Below are 15,450 nucleotides of genomic sequence, written 5' to 3'. Positions count from 1 at the left end.
AGGATCCCTAGCCAGAGAGTTCACCTGAGCTCTCAACCTTAACAGGTCCTTGACTCCAACTTTTGTTGCCCTAGCCCTGCGAACCTGTCACAAGCACTCCTCTCAGCCGTCTTTTTCAAACATTCAAGTTCCAACACAGAAAATGTTCCCCTCTTCCTGTAAACCCTCCCCTCAATACTAAACTCACGTTTTTCTATTTCTGTATTCTTCTGAATTGGGGGCTATAATTATTCACTACCTCAAGGGCAGTCTGGTATGTTTGAGCCAACATTTTTGGTGTTTCCCCCAACTTTTCTAGTTGTCTGTGATAAGTCTAAACTGCCTTATCTTCCATTTTCTAAAGCCACTGATATGTCTTCTGGGCTTTGCTCTCCTTATCTGTAAAATGAGGATAATAATTATATCTCTGTCTTATAGATGGAAGAATTAAAGTTACATAGGTAAAGTGCTTAGCAAAGTGTTTACACCTAATAAGTGCTCAAAAAATGTTGGCAATAATAATAATAAGATAACCATGATATTATCCTGATTAATATATTTACAAAATAAAGCTGTGAGCAGTCCAAAAACAAACTCTTAAGGCAAACAGGATTTTAAAGAAAATTTTTGTACTGACCATGTCAAATCCCCAACATATGTTCTGGCAGCATTCAGTTCAAAGCCTTATGCCAATAATCCCACATAGTTTGCTAATCCATGATTTTTACCATAGGCCATAGGGAGAATTTATCCAAATCATAAATTGACTTACAGGTTCGAACAGATACTTAGCTATCAAAGCACATATGCAAAAGGAGAATTACTGAGTATAAAAATTCCTTCTGAGTTAAGCTGTCTCTTTATTCTTGTGATTTTTTTTTTAATAGTTGAATAAGTTTTTGCTAATCATATCAAAATTTGCATTAAAAAAATTTTCCCATACTGTAGTCAGGTGCATCCATTAGGATTATTTCAGTTGTGTGTAGCAGAGAAACCTAACATTGTCCAGGACTGGAATCATGGCTCCATAAAGTTACCCAAGACTCAGGATCCTTCCTCTTCACTGCTCTGCCACCTATGGGATGTGACTCTGATCCTCAAGGTCCATATGGCTGCTGGAGCTCCAACATCACATGTATAATCCAGGCAGTTGGATTTAGGCGCGAGCCAGGCGATGAGAGGGAGAGAACGCCTTCCTTTTAGGAAGACTTCTTAGAGGACCCACACTGTACATCTGTTTACATTTTATTGGCTGGACCACAGTCACATTCTCACACCTAGCCACAACAAGATGAAATGTGGTCCTTTACCTATGCAGAAGTGTGTTCACTCACTGAAGAGAAAGGAGTCAACATTAAGAGTCAACAGACAGTCTGTGCCTCAAATTTCTATGGAATAAGAAGTAAAGAGAATCGTAGTTAATTTACTGAAAAACTAAATTCAGTTGTTATGAAGAGGTACCATTTTCCAGGTTATTTTATCCCTAATGCATCCAGTAGAAAGGGGGGCTTCCTGAGGAGAGGAATCAAAGCTTGAGAACCTGAACTGGAGAAAAAAAATTATGAAAAAAAAGGACATTAAAATTATAGGCAAAAAGGAATAGGTCAAGAGTGGAACTTCTTGGCACTTTGATACAATTTAGAGAACTTTTAAATTAAATGCTAAGCTTATAGTTTTCAGGCGGAATATTTTTGTACTATACCATCAGGTATGCAGGAATTAAAATCAGAACACCTCCAAAAGCACATCTATCACTTTCATGATTAATACTTTCGGAAAAGGTCCTCAAACCCTTTATTCTACCTCTTAATTAAACATATGGCAATTTGATTTCTCACTCACGAAATAGCCTCTACAGGCCACGTCCAAAACAGCGTTTTGGCTGGCTGGGTTTGTGAGGAGCTATGCGAAAGACGTGCCTCTGCTGAATTCCACGGGACTCCAGAGGATTTTACACAGCGATGTCAAAGGGTGATTCAAGATATTTTGCAAAGTAGGTTAGCATCGACATTTCCAAATAATTACTTGGTTGGGGGACCATCTATTCACTTAAAATGTTTTCTGATAATTTCTCTTGTGGATAAACTCTCCTCCTGAACCTCCCCTTATAATACATGTTTATGCTGTTAATTTTCCAGTGACTGTCCTGAAGTACATCCGTGTTGATCACTGGATGTAAATTCTAAGTGCTGTCTTGTTTTAAAATTCAAATCTACATTGTACAATGCTCTTTGCCTTCTTTTTCCTTCAGAGCATTCTTACCTCTAGCCTGGGCTTTAAAATATTATAGCTTGTAATAATCTGTCTTTGATGCTGGAAACCGAAGTTAAGATTTAACCCATTTAATTCTAAACAACGACAACAAATTCTTGGAGGGAAGTCCGTACTTTTGTCTTAGTTTGTTTGAAAGCAAATGAAAGTTTAGCTTTAAGGAGGGAAGAGAGGTCAAACTGTTTTCTTTTGCCTGCTTGCCACATGATGCTAAGAAGTCATTGTCTTTTCTCATTCAGGCATAACGGCCTGAAAACTCCTTTTTCTTCTGCTCACCCTTGCCTAAACTGGTAATACTCTTCTCAGACAGCAAGATACCTGAATGTCTAAACATTTATCTGTACTAAGAGTACAGGCTCACTCCATGTGAATGTCTGCCAGGCAGGAACTGGGCTGTCAGCTTCATCCCATCAAAAAGACTTTCAGTCCCAGGACTGATGGCAGGTTCCAATTGTTAAGTCATTCTTGCTTGAACTGAATTTTAAAGTCAGGCTCCTACTGTTAAAGAGTGGAGCTCAAAGAGGGTATTTAGCCAGAGATGTTGCAATTCTAAAAATAATACTCTTGGCTATGGGTTTTGTTCTTGTTGTCCCTATTTTTTAAATTTGGGGACTGAGCAAAAACTCCAGGGCAGCAAATAATGTGTAAGGGCAACCAATACTGCATAATAGTTCTTGTTTTGGTACATTTGCTTTGTAGTGATTTATTAAGGGAGGCTGAAAAAGCCTGATTAAAATGCATAAACAGTGCTGAACAGTAAACAACCATGTCTAAGGATGAAAAAATGGGGCCCACATGCTGTGCATGGAAATTGCCCTCAACAACATGGCCTATTGTTGAACAGATAGGAAGCCAAAGGTTGCTTGTAATCAAATTTGAAGTTTCCCATCACTTATAAAAGCAACACTTCCTCGTGCAAACGTTTCAATTTGTTGTAGTTAAAAACTGCTTCCTGACTTAATCCTTATAGAAACCAGGAGTTCTTTTGACTGTCAGGTAGATGGAAAAATTTAGACAGAGAGTCCACTAGACTCAAAAAGGCTAAATGAAACTGAGTTTGTATGTTGAGGGAGAAATAAAACTGAAGAATCAACAGGAGAAAATTAAAGCAGCATAGAGCTGAAGATAGGTTTGTCTTTCTTCCTTTCTTTCTTCCTTTCTTCCTTTCTTCCTTTCTTTCTTCCTTTCTTCCTTTCTTCCTTTCTTCCTTTCCTTCCTTTCCTTCCTTTCCTTCCTTTCTTTCCTTTCTTTCTTTCTTTCTTTCTTTCTTTCTTTCTTTCTTTCTTTCTTTCTTTCTTTCTTTCTTTCTTTCTTTCTTTCTTTCTTTCTTTCTTTCTTTCTTTGTATTTCTTTTAAACAGGGGAAAAAAGAGTTTGATGGGTTGGCTAGGTGCTCAAATCTCTTCTCTTCTGTCATTCAAAAATAAAACAAATTTTAACGAAAAAAATTTTTTAAAAACCTGGCTCACTACAGCCTGAATGGAGCCTGTAGGAAAAGACTCAAAGAGAAAAAAATTGTTAGTAATATGACAAGACTTATCTGATGGGCTGAATTACATTAGTACAAACAATATATAATAATCGTTCCTAAAATTTAATGTTTTGAAGAATACGGATTGCTAATTGAAAAGCCAAAAAAATTAACTGCTCAACTTTTAAGCCATATTTATTCTTCCACTGTACAGATATAGTAGAGTGTAAAGTGAAATAAGTTAAGGAAATTTAAATAATTTCTTTCAAATACTATTTGTATTATCATCTGTAGTGTTTTAGTTAACATGGAGAGCATTTTTTAATGTTTTAATACCTTTTCCAAAGAAATTTAAAGAAAGAACAAAAAAGCCATCACCTTCGATGCTCCTAACCAAGTATCCTTGTAGCAACAATTGAAAAAACAATTCACAAATCTCTTATTGTGAAGCAATCCGGTGTTTTTCATTTCCTGGTGCTAACACTGTAATGAACATCCTCACAGCATGATCTTTGTACACATTTCTAATTATGTCTTTGGCACAAATTCCCTCACATATAATTTCTAGATCATGGGGCACAAAAATTTCACTTACTGGAAAACAGCCGTCCAGAAAAGTCTTACCAATTTTCATCCTACCAATGGTACATGCGACTATATCAAAACCAGCATTTGGTGTTATTTCTTCTTAACCTTTACCAAATTAGGTAAGTGAAAATGGCATCTTTTAAAAATAGTTTTCATGTTTTGACACACCTTTTATAATTTTAATAATATTTATAATTCTTTCATTGTTCTTATATGAATTGCCTCTTAATAACATTTTGATCCCTTCATAGGGCTAGTGGGGAAATTAAATTAAGTAATTCATATAAAGCACTTACTACAGTGACTAGAACATTGTAAGTGTTTAATAATTGTTAATGAGTTTTAATTATAATTATAGGTATTGATTTGTTTTATTACAGGTATACATGTGGTCAGTATAGAAACTCAACTCAAATGAAGAGAGCATCACCGTTACTCTGAAGATACATGCTTAATTGTAAAATAAAATTACCCCTTCTATAAAGAACCTGAAATCAGGAACTGATGAAGAGAAGACGTTCTTGGTAAGTAATCCATCCATGCCTCTTCCATTCCCTGTAACCATCTCAAGCACTTCCCTTTACGTAGGAACAGAGTGATGAGTCCCTAGAGGTCCAGGGGTATTTGTTACCCCAGGAACTGGCCTGTGCATCACTTAGATGTGGAGGGGATGTTGCAGCCTGCAGTCCACAGAGATGCCAGCTACAGGGAGAGAAATGCCAGTCGGCCAAGTGGGACCTCACAGGCCAGGCTCAACAACAGAAGGGATATTGAAGGGGCTCTTACCCTGCTTCAAAACCAGAAAGCAGGCTTTTCAGTATGTTAAAGAGAGACTAGCTACTTTTTACTAAAGTCATGAGTATAATTCCTCGTTGGATGATAATTGTAATCATCCTGTGAAGCCGTCTCCCTGCTTCTAAACTCTTGCCTTGCCAAAGCATCATTACTTTGCTACAGATTCGTCATCCTAAAGCACAGGCTAGAGTATGCGCTTCCCATGTTGCAATAAATACTTGGACTCCTCCTACGCCTCCACACCTTGGCCATGAAAGAAAATCTTAACTGTTAGCATAACATTCGAGAACCTTCTCCATCCAACCCTAACCTACCCTTCTCAGCATCAACTCCATCTCATTTCTCTGTCTATGCTGCGCTCTGGATACTAGCCAACTTGCCCCTTCTCAAACATGGACTGAACTATTCATTATTGCAAGCTTCTGCTCATATTTACTATTCCCTGAGCCTGGAATACCCTTCCTTCTCTGTGCACAGAGGTCCTGCCCGTTCTTCAAAGCCCCATCCAGATTCTGTCCATCAGATTTAATCATTCCTTCCTCGGTAGTCTTAATACACACTCTGTTTGGCACATTGCCTTCTGCCTCGTAATATGGACGGTTATTCACACACACGTTTTTCCCCTTAGATTATAGCATGTGAGAAACAGTGGCCGTATTTTAATTATGTCTGATTTCCCCACAGCCCACCTAGCACAATAAATACTTTGTAAAAAAGGAAGTGCCTGCTAGTCATTGTTTTCGTGAGTTGAATTGAATCTTTAATTACCAGTGTTAGTTGCTTTCTACAGAAATATGACAAGTTTATGAGAAAAAGACACTCCTCATTAGTTCCAAAGTAGAGTTGCGAGGTAAGGTGCAGAACACGCAGTTAAAGTTGAAATTCAAATTAAACTAGACATCCTGTATTTTTATTTGCTAAATCTTGGCTTCTCTAGTCAGAAGACATGCCAGTTTCACCATTGTCAGGGTTGACCTGGGCAGCAGTGGATTAGTGTGGGTGTAAATCTGTTCCCATCCAATTCTGTACGTGGCCACCATGAATCCTCTTCGCGTAAGGGGAAGGTAATCTTTTTAGAGAAAAAAAGAGCAGAAGAACAAAAGTAGTCATTTATAACTTGATCTTTATATTCTCACAATTATATTGGATATTTGAGGAACCCAGGAGAGTAATTCCATGTATTAATATACATTCTTCAAATAGCCAGTGGTTCTGATCAGCAAGATAGCCAAGGTAAACCTTTGAGGTCTTTGAGACATTCTGCTTTTGTGCCCTCACCCAGGACATTTCTTCACGCTGCCCTTGGTCTCTCTTATTGTCTCTCTAGCATCCCAACCACAATGGGACCATTGTGTGGGCTCTGCTTGTGCCAACCTTTCGTGCTCAGCCCTGAGGATCCATGTCTACCCCAAGTTATTTGATGACATCCTCTAACTTTATTCCTCACCCGCACTTTTCACCCCACCTCTTCTCTTTTCTAGTTTCCTAGGCAACAGTTTGTTAGTCTAATAATAAACCAATGCTCACCATTGTACAAGGAGCGGAGATCAATAGAACCCTCAGGATTCTCCTTTGCTCCCAGATAACATCTGCAGTTTAACACTAACCTTCTGGGGACAATTCCTGGCTCACCTTAAGTTGTCTGATTAAAGAGGGTTGGAATTTCCTGTAGGGGTGGGTGATGTCCTCTGCGAGGAAATTAGTTTTGGGAGAAAGAAACCTTGCCGTATCCTTCGGATCAGATTGGGTGAGCAGCTGTCTGCTGATGAGTTAAGCAGAATTTCTCATCTGCAGAAAGTGTAACTCATATGTTCAGGCCTCACCATTCTGACTACAAAGTAATTTCCTATTTATCCAAATCACACCTAAGTTGGGCTCCCAGTTGCCCATAAGGAACTTACTGCTGCTCAGAAGTGTGTGCTCATCACCATCTGATGGGCCATTAGAGAATAAACTCTTACGATTTTCAAGCCTGGCCACTGTCAAATCCCTATTCCTCTACTTCTGCAGAAAAAAGCTCCCAGGAGCCCACGGCTTCGCTGGAAAAATACTCCCACAGACCCACAGATACACTCCAAGTAGTACAGCTGGTTAATTGTAGAGAGTAAGTTTCTGGCCATACAGTATACTGAAAAGTGACTGTCGTTAGAGGAAAGCCAGTGACTTTGGCCTCTTTAGCTCCGCAGTCAGCCCATCGCACAGACCATGAGCAGATATGTGAAGGAAGCTGTGGGCAAGTGGTGACTGCTGGATTAAGCAGGTCAGAAGCCACCCTGGGCTTTTCAGCATGCCTTCTGATACAAGACTGAACAGCCTTCCATCTGCCAACATGTTGCCCCACCCTCTAAAGTTGCAAAGTCCAAGATGTAAGTAGTGTATTCACTAGGACTCTGGGTGCTGGGATCTGAAGCCAATCTTAGCTAGCTTTTAAAAAACAAAAAGAAAAATGAATTACAGGCACTTAATGATTCAAGGGAATTCAGGGGAATTCAAGGGAATTCTCAGAATTCCAGGGAAGACGAGACTCTTGGGGACTGAAAATGGGAATCTCCAGAAAGCCCATAATCCTGCCCCTCAGCTCTCCTTGTCTCTGTGTGTTATTTCTTTCCTTTGTCTCTTTTGCTATGACTTTCCCCTGCTCCCTTAATCTTCATGGAGGAATATGGCTTCCCACCATGTTGTGGTCAACACCATAAAGAAAACAAAAGCTTTTCTTGGAGAATAGGTCGTATTTCTTGATGTGGCTGCCGGGGCCTGGCCTCTGTGGGATGGGAGGGCCATAAAGCAGTTGCTGTGAGCTGGGCAGATGCTACAAAGGGGACAGGCTCAAGGCAGTCGCAGCCACCACTCCCCTAGTGTCTGCCTGAGACAGACACGAAAGGGGGAATGCAGAGATGTTGGGTGTCTGTTATGTGCTGATGTTAGACTTGTGATGACCCACACATCTATGGTCAATCAGTCTTCGAGAAAGGAGGCAAGAACATACGATGGAGACAAGACTGTCTCTTCGGCAAGTGGTTTTCGGAAACCTGGACAGCTGCGTGTAAACCAGTGAAGTTAGAGCACTCCCTCACGCCATACAGAAAAATAAACTCAAAATGGCTTCAAGATTTACATAAGACAAAAAAAAAAAAAAGATTTACATAAGACAAGATACCGTAAACCTCCTAGAAGAAAACACAGGCAAAATATTCTGTGACACAGATCGTAGCAATGTTCTCCTAGGTCAGTCTACCAAGGCAATAAGAAATAAAAGGCAGAAGAAACAAGTGAGATTTAATTAAACGTATAAGCTTTTGCACAGCAAAGGAAAACATAAACAAAACAAACAGACAACACATGGACTAGGGTAAAATACTTGCAAATGATGCGACTGGCAAGGGCTTCATTTCCAGAATATAGAATTGTGATAAAACAAATTTGGAACGGTAAAAAAAAAATGTAATTCACAAAACGCAGTGTACTTAGTATACGTCAGAAACTCCTATCCTGCAAAGCCTAACTGTTCATTTGTCTTCCTTAACTGCTGAGCAGGACACTTCTTAGAAATAAAACTTCATTGGATTGGTTTAAAATAATACCATTCCATCTGGGTTCAGAAAGGGGTTTTGCTCTAAAGTTACTGATGGCTCACCATTGGTAGGGTCCCGAGTAAATTTTCTCAGTGCAGTCAGATTTCATTCAACTACTCTCAAAAGAAGTGAAAAATAATCTTACGATAGTAACTTTGGATACCATTCGGCTCTGCGACAGACGACTAACAGATGTGGATGAAGCCCTACTCGGTGCCACTCCCAATTTTTACTCTTTTTTTCCGTGCCCCTTTCACTCAATGGTTATCCTTTCCAGTCATTTCCAAGGCATTTTTGTGCACCCTTATCATAAAAAAGTACAGTCTTCTAATTGATGTTTATTTACAAAAATATTATATACATTATAAAGTGAAAAAATAATAACTTTAAAATGTGATCTACAGTAAATGTAAGTAGAAGGTTTCGTATTTTCTTCCCACATCTCAGCGATCAAATTGTGCTCTGGTCTGTTGTCACAGTGTCAGTTTGTCTGAGCTGAGTTGTTCTTAGTGCATCAATTTTAGTGTCCTCAAGGGCCGTCCTGAACTTTAGGTATAAGGTGTTCTTGGTAACCATATCTTAAAATGAATTCTCCAAGGCTCAACTTTCCATTGTGTAAGTGCCACGAATATTGGTCTGCAATGCCAAAAAACTGAATGGGTGTAAAAATGACCAGAATCAAACAAGCAAAGTGAATTCTCTACAAAATGAAAAATTGAGGAAAGACATCCTAGCCCAGCTGGGCTTGACAGTCAGGCTACACACACCGAAGCAGGTAGAGCAGGCTTCCGTCTACTGTTGAGTGAAACAAACAAAACCCTAGCAGGGAAGAAGGGAAGCCAGTTGGTTAACGTTGCTCTCCAGTGATCACTTCCTCTTGCTTTTTCTCCGCATCCATTCCTTTTGTCTTCTCCCCTAATACCAAGACCCTGAGGTGATGCTGACCCTGCACTTCAGGCCAAAGGAAATCGTAAGATACAGTAACAAATAAACCAGCAATCTTATTCTTTAATAAAGCTCCTCTCATGAAAGGAACAACCAAAATTTAACAGTAAACTGAAGATAATATTTATTAAAAGAATGCCAGGTGAAGGATTCATATCTCTGACTTATAAGCGCATAGAAATAAATAAGAACAGTAAGACCTTCCACTAAATAAATCAGCAAAGGCTAGTCACAAAAGAATAAATGATTGACCAGCAAATATGTGGGGAAATGTTCAATTTTTATTTTTTAAAAAGTCAAAACTCGTAACAACAAGATATTCTCTTTCCTCTGCTAAATTAGCAAAGATTTCAAGCTGTCATAAAGGTATTGGCCAGAGTGATTAAATGAGCACTTAAATTCATCACAGGTGGACATATATATTAACCTAACCCTTTGGAAATCAGTTTTTACTACAGAGCAAAGGCCATAAGATGTCTATTTCCTTTGATCTAGTAACTCTTTTTCTATGAATTTATCTTAGGATGTTCAACAACAAAGTTTTAGAGACCAGCTGTTTGTTGTTTACTAATACATGATATAAAGCATGGGAACATTTAAAGCAGTAGATTATTTGACAATATGAAAATCGGTAAATGAATTATGATATATGTACACAATATGGCATTGTTCAGCTTTTTCAATTTATGTTTATTAGGAGAGTCTGGAGTATGATGGATGCTTGTGTTAAACTCATCAATGAAAACAGTAGGCTATGCAGTTGTCCCAAGTATTGACAACAACCAGGGGAAAAAATTACACAGAAGTAAAGGCTCTAAGTAGAAGTGGACAGAAACTCTGAGTTGTTTTTATTGGTCAGTGGACTTATAAATTATTTCCATTTCTTTCTATCATTTAGTTTCTATATGTATATGCCTTTTCAAATTTATATTCATGTAACAAATATTTATTGAGGGCCTGCCTAGCACATCCCAGATGCTGTCCTGAGTGCTTGGAATAAAGCAATAACAAAACAAATTCACCGCTCTCAACAGAGTTGCCAGATTTAGCAAACCAAAAATATACAGGACATCCAATTAAAATTGAATTTCAGATAAACAGAGAATAATTTTTTAGTATAAGGATAGTATTTTATCTGACAACTCTAACGCTCAAAGAATTTAATTTAGCGAGGGGTAAATTTTCCACTAAGAGCATGAATTAACTCATTTATTTATTTATTTTTAGTAAAGTAGATGTAACATAAAATTAACATTTTAACCATTTTAAAGTCTACAATTCAGTGGTAGTAAGTTCGTTCACAATGTTATGCAACTGTCACTACCGTCCAGTTCCAGAACTTCCTCGTTGCCTCAAAGGGGAAAAATTCTGCACTTAGTAAGCATTCACTCCCCACAACCTACTCTCCATAGTGCCTGACAACCACTAATCTGCTTTCTGTCTCTGTAGATTTGTCTGTTCTGGATATTTCATAAACATGGAGTCACACAAGACGTGGCCTTTTGTGTCTGATGTCTTTCAGTTAGCATGATGTTTTCAAGATTCATCCATGTTATAGCATGTATCACAATGTCATTCCCTTGTATGGCGGAATAATATTCCATTGTGTGTCTATACCCCATTTTGTTTATCCATTCATCTGTTGATGGACATTTAGGTCATTTCCACCTTTTGACTATTGTGAAGTAGGCATTAATTTTATACTGTTAAAAAATAAGTTTTATCTAAACCATTAAAAGCCTTAAGGGATAATGAAAATCCTTCTCAGAGCTCTCTTTATCTCAATGTTACGTGTTTAGAAGACTGAGGAAAGTAAGGGCCAGGCAATATTCCACCAACACAGAATAATGTGTTAAGCAATAGAAAATGTGGCAGATATAAAGAAGCATAAAATAAATATCTTGCTGTCAAGGAGCTTATACCAAATTCTGGGAAATGGAAGTCAAAAGTCCAGCATTTAATCACGGCAAAGCTATTCTGTCTCTCGGTTAGAAACAGCCAAGTTTAGACTGCCAATTCAGGGCTGCTCCTAGAACAGTAAATAGAATGCATCACATCTGCCTGATTAAAAAGCTTTAAAACAAAAAACAACCTGTGCTTCCCAGAAAAAGAAACAAAAAACAAAAAACCTGGGACCTTTATCCAAAGACAAATCATATTTTCCAACAGTGAAAACTACAAAAGTTCAGAAATATTGGTGTCCCTCCTCCAGCACCTCCTCACAGCACATGCAAAATAACTGATGCCTGCCTTCCCACTTCAGTGTGCTTTTGTTTTAGGTCCTCTGAGGTTTTTCAGGCTTGCATCAGTAAATTCTTCCTTCCAACAGCTGGGGGAAGCTGGCTTGCAAAACCTTCTGCCGTCATCACAGCAGAGCATCACAAAGTGTGAGAGGTGGAAGCCAGCATGGTGGCACCTTGGCACCTCTTCCTCCTTTGGCGGGACCCCAGGCAGCCAATGTCTGACCCAAAGCCAAAGGAAACACCAAGGGTGAGCTGAGTAAGATGGGGAGGTGAGGAGCACTGTCCAAGATTTGTCAGGTGTCTCTAGCTCAGTGGGTTCATTTCCTCTTCCAGAACTTGCTGGACTTTTCTTCCTTTGCCCTTACTCAAGTTACCTGCCTGGCTTTACCTTCTGCCACCCAAAGACTAAAATTTTATGTGTTTTTCCTTTAAGACTCAATGCAAATCCTACATTCGTCAAAGAAACTTCAGATCATCTTCCTTTCTGCAATAAAGCAGATGTGATTTCTTTCCTCTTTGGACTTTATCTCACCATATGTATTATAATTGCTGAATAGTCTAGTTATTTGTGTCTTTGTGTTGGCACTTGCTGTCCGTACCCTACTACAATCCAGCGGAGGTAATACAATCCCAAAATGTTGTCTCCTCATGGTAGCAACTACATTTAGAAACACCTCTTTCTAAATCCCCCCATCCTTTTGTTTACCCTGTACACAATCATAACTGGTTGACCAGTTTTGTACACAGGTTTGATACTCTGAATTATTGAATGGACGAATGGTTAATTATTTTTAGACTCTAATTTCAGAGGCAAAATCTCTTTAGATAAAAACTACCTGTCCAACTCCTGGGCATGTATCTGGAGGGAACTCTTAATTTGAAAAGATACATGCACCCCAATGTTCATAGCAGCACTATATGCAATAGCCAAGACATGGAAGCAACCTAAATGTCCATCAACAGATGACTAGATAAAGAAGCTGTGATATATTTATACAATGGAATACTACTCAGCCATAAAAAGTGAAAAAATAATGCCATTTGCAGCAACATGGATGGATCTAGAGATTGTCATTCTAAGTGAAGTCAGCTAGAAAGAGAAAGAAAAATGCCATATGATATCATTCATATGTGGAATCTAAAAAAAGGAAAAAAAAGAGGACACTAATGACCTCATCTACAAAACAGAAACAGACTCGCAGACATAATAAACAATCTAATGGTTACCTGGGGAAAGGGAGTGGGAAGGGATAAATTTGGGAGTTTGAGATTTGCAAATGTTAGCCGCTATATATAAAAATAGATTAAAAAAACAAATTTTTTCTGTATAGCACAGGGAACTGTATTCAATATCTTGTAATAACCTTTAATGAAAAAGAATATGAAAATGAATATATGTGTGTATATGCATGGCTGGGACACTGTGCTATGCACCAGAAATTGACACATTGTAACTGACTATACTTCAATTAAAAAAAAAACAAAACCACCTAAATAGCAGAGTGGTGGTGGTTACCTGACCACTGCAGGTAGACTATTTGATTGAGTCTCTACATTATCCAGATAGATGGAACATTTTCTTTTTCTTCTTGAAAAAATTTGCCTTTTAGGGTATAAAAGAAAATTTTGCTCACTTTTCTCTGGATACCTTCCAAAGAGTGCCCTTCCTTCACTGCCATTTTTTCTTTAACTATTATTATTTTTCTACATTTACTTTCTCATCTGATTTTTTTTACATCAAATCATACAGACTTTTTCCCTCTTACTGCTTTGATAATTATCCCAAGTATTCCAAATGATCAACACTTGAATAATTTCCGTATTTATGTGAAAAGAGGGAAAATAGCATGCTCTTCCAAAGAAAGTAACCAAAACGTTAATGTCTTTAACCAAACATACCTGAGGATGTTGTTATTACTATTATGAATCAGGCTGCTGATTTTTCAGTTGCCCCAGTAGCAGTATAAGTTGTCAACACTTCACTGTATCAACTCAACCATTCCTTCAACAAAGGTTTAATGATTGTGATGTCTGAGATACTGAACTAAGTACAGTACTAGGCACCGGCTCATTTTTCTTCAAACTCTGACTGTTCTTCTTATTCTCTTTTACCAGCACAGCTCTCCCACCATCCCTGAAGGACTGATGGCTTCCAGCAGGTTGTTCTTGAATCTCTGATTACTGAGGATGGGTCACATCTGCCACAGGTGCAATCACTTCCATCTCTGAAACCAACGGTAGGTCCTAGTTGTCATTTATGACACTCTTTCCCACTATACCTGAAGGTGGCCTTAAATTCTTTCTCAACACAGCACCTCAGACAGCTCTGTCATTTGGGTGATATGAAATAGGAAATCTGTCTCCTTCCTTTTCACCTCTCTCCTGAATGACATCGTCTCCTCCTATGACTTCGGCATTCGCACCTATGAAGTTGATTCCCAAACTCTACCTGATGTTTTTCCTGAGTTCTAGTTTCATGCTTCCAGTAACCTGAAGTCCTTCTTCATTTAGTGTCTCAGACTCAGCCTGTTAAAAACCAGACTTACTATATTCTCCATAAATCCTGTTCTAGGGAATTACTGTTTACAGTCACCCAGCCTAGAGATTTTAAGCTTATCTTCGTACTTCTCACTGCTCATTTCCATATGAGGCTGATTGCTAGGTTATATCCATTCTGCTTCATAAATGTCTCTTAAATACGTGTTTTTTTTAACCTTTTTCACCTCCCTAGGTTGGACCATCAGGGATTGCTTAATGTATTCTTGCAATAATATTTATCATTTGCCATGAATGAATTACTCTCTTCTCTAGATTTTTCTCCTCCTTGCCATGTATTATCTCTCTAAAGCACTGATCTGGCTGTATTAGTGGTTGCCCTCACCTCCAGCAATGGGTCCTTAAAATCCTTCAATGTCATCAGGAGAAGCACAAATTCCTTCTTAGCACCATATCCAGCTCCTTTCACATCTAGCCATGTTACTTTCCCAAACACATTTCTCATCGCTTCCCCAGTTCCCAGTGATTCAGTTATACATGTATATTCTTTTTCATTGCAGGTTACATTTTTGTATCTATAATATGAATTTACTGCAAGTTCCTAACATGTAGTAAAGTATGAGTGAATATACCAAAGCAAAGCACACCCCATTTTCTAACTCAGTTTTCTCTTAAAAGAGTAGCTGGTTGGTTAAAAAAAAAAAAAGATGATTTGTTTGGCTTATATTTGAATCTTACCACATGGTCTGGAATTGGAAATTGTTCAGTGGCCAGTATTTTTCCTAAGTCACCAGTGAGATTTTCTTGGAAAGTTACGCAGTGAGGTGATTCATCCAGACTTTGTAAAACAAAATTGTCCCTTCGTTTTCTTGTTTTAGAAACAAAAACAAAACCATCATGTGCTTGATTGACATCAGCAGAAAAGCCCTTTTGTTTTGTGTAATGCAGTGTTTTCATTAAGTAATTTGCAGTGTAGGGGGGAGGAAAAGAGTCTTTGTAGGGGGTTCCAGAGGCATTCTCCCCAAGAAAATCTGATTAATTTGAATGGTAGAGTTCAAGCCTCCAACTGTACCTCGTAAAAGCCATCCTTA

At 38.4% G+C, this 15,450-nt stretch overlaps 1 long non-coding RNA gene across 3 annotated transcripts in view; it reads left to right on the top strand.

Moving 5' to 3' along the window:
* The window catches only part of LOC123619520 (uncharacterized), a 108,294-nt gene that overhangs the window by 22,817 nt on the left and 70,027 nt on the right, over positions 1 to 15,450 (top strand). For all 3 annotated transcript variants that reach the window (XR_012510628.1, XR_012510629.1, XR_012510630.1), the window contains exons 3-4: positions 4,689 to 4,832; positions 13,979 to 14,100. This is a non-coding gene — a long non-coding RNA (uncharacterized LOC123619520). The remainder of the gene's footprint in view (positions 1 to 4,688; positions 4,833 to 13,978; positions 14,101 to 15,450) is intronic.

Source organism: Camelus bactrianus, chromosome 12 (genome assembly GCF_048773025.1).
Source record: "Camelus bactrianus isolate YW-2024 breed Bactrian camel chromosome 12, ASM4877302v1, whole genome shotgun sequence".
NCBI classification, from domain to species: Eukaryota; Metazoa; Chordata; class Mammalia; order Artiodactyla; family Camelidae; genus Camelus; species Camelus bactrianus.
This window is presented reverse-complemented; position numbering and strand designations above follow the sequence as displayed.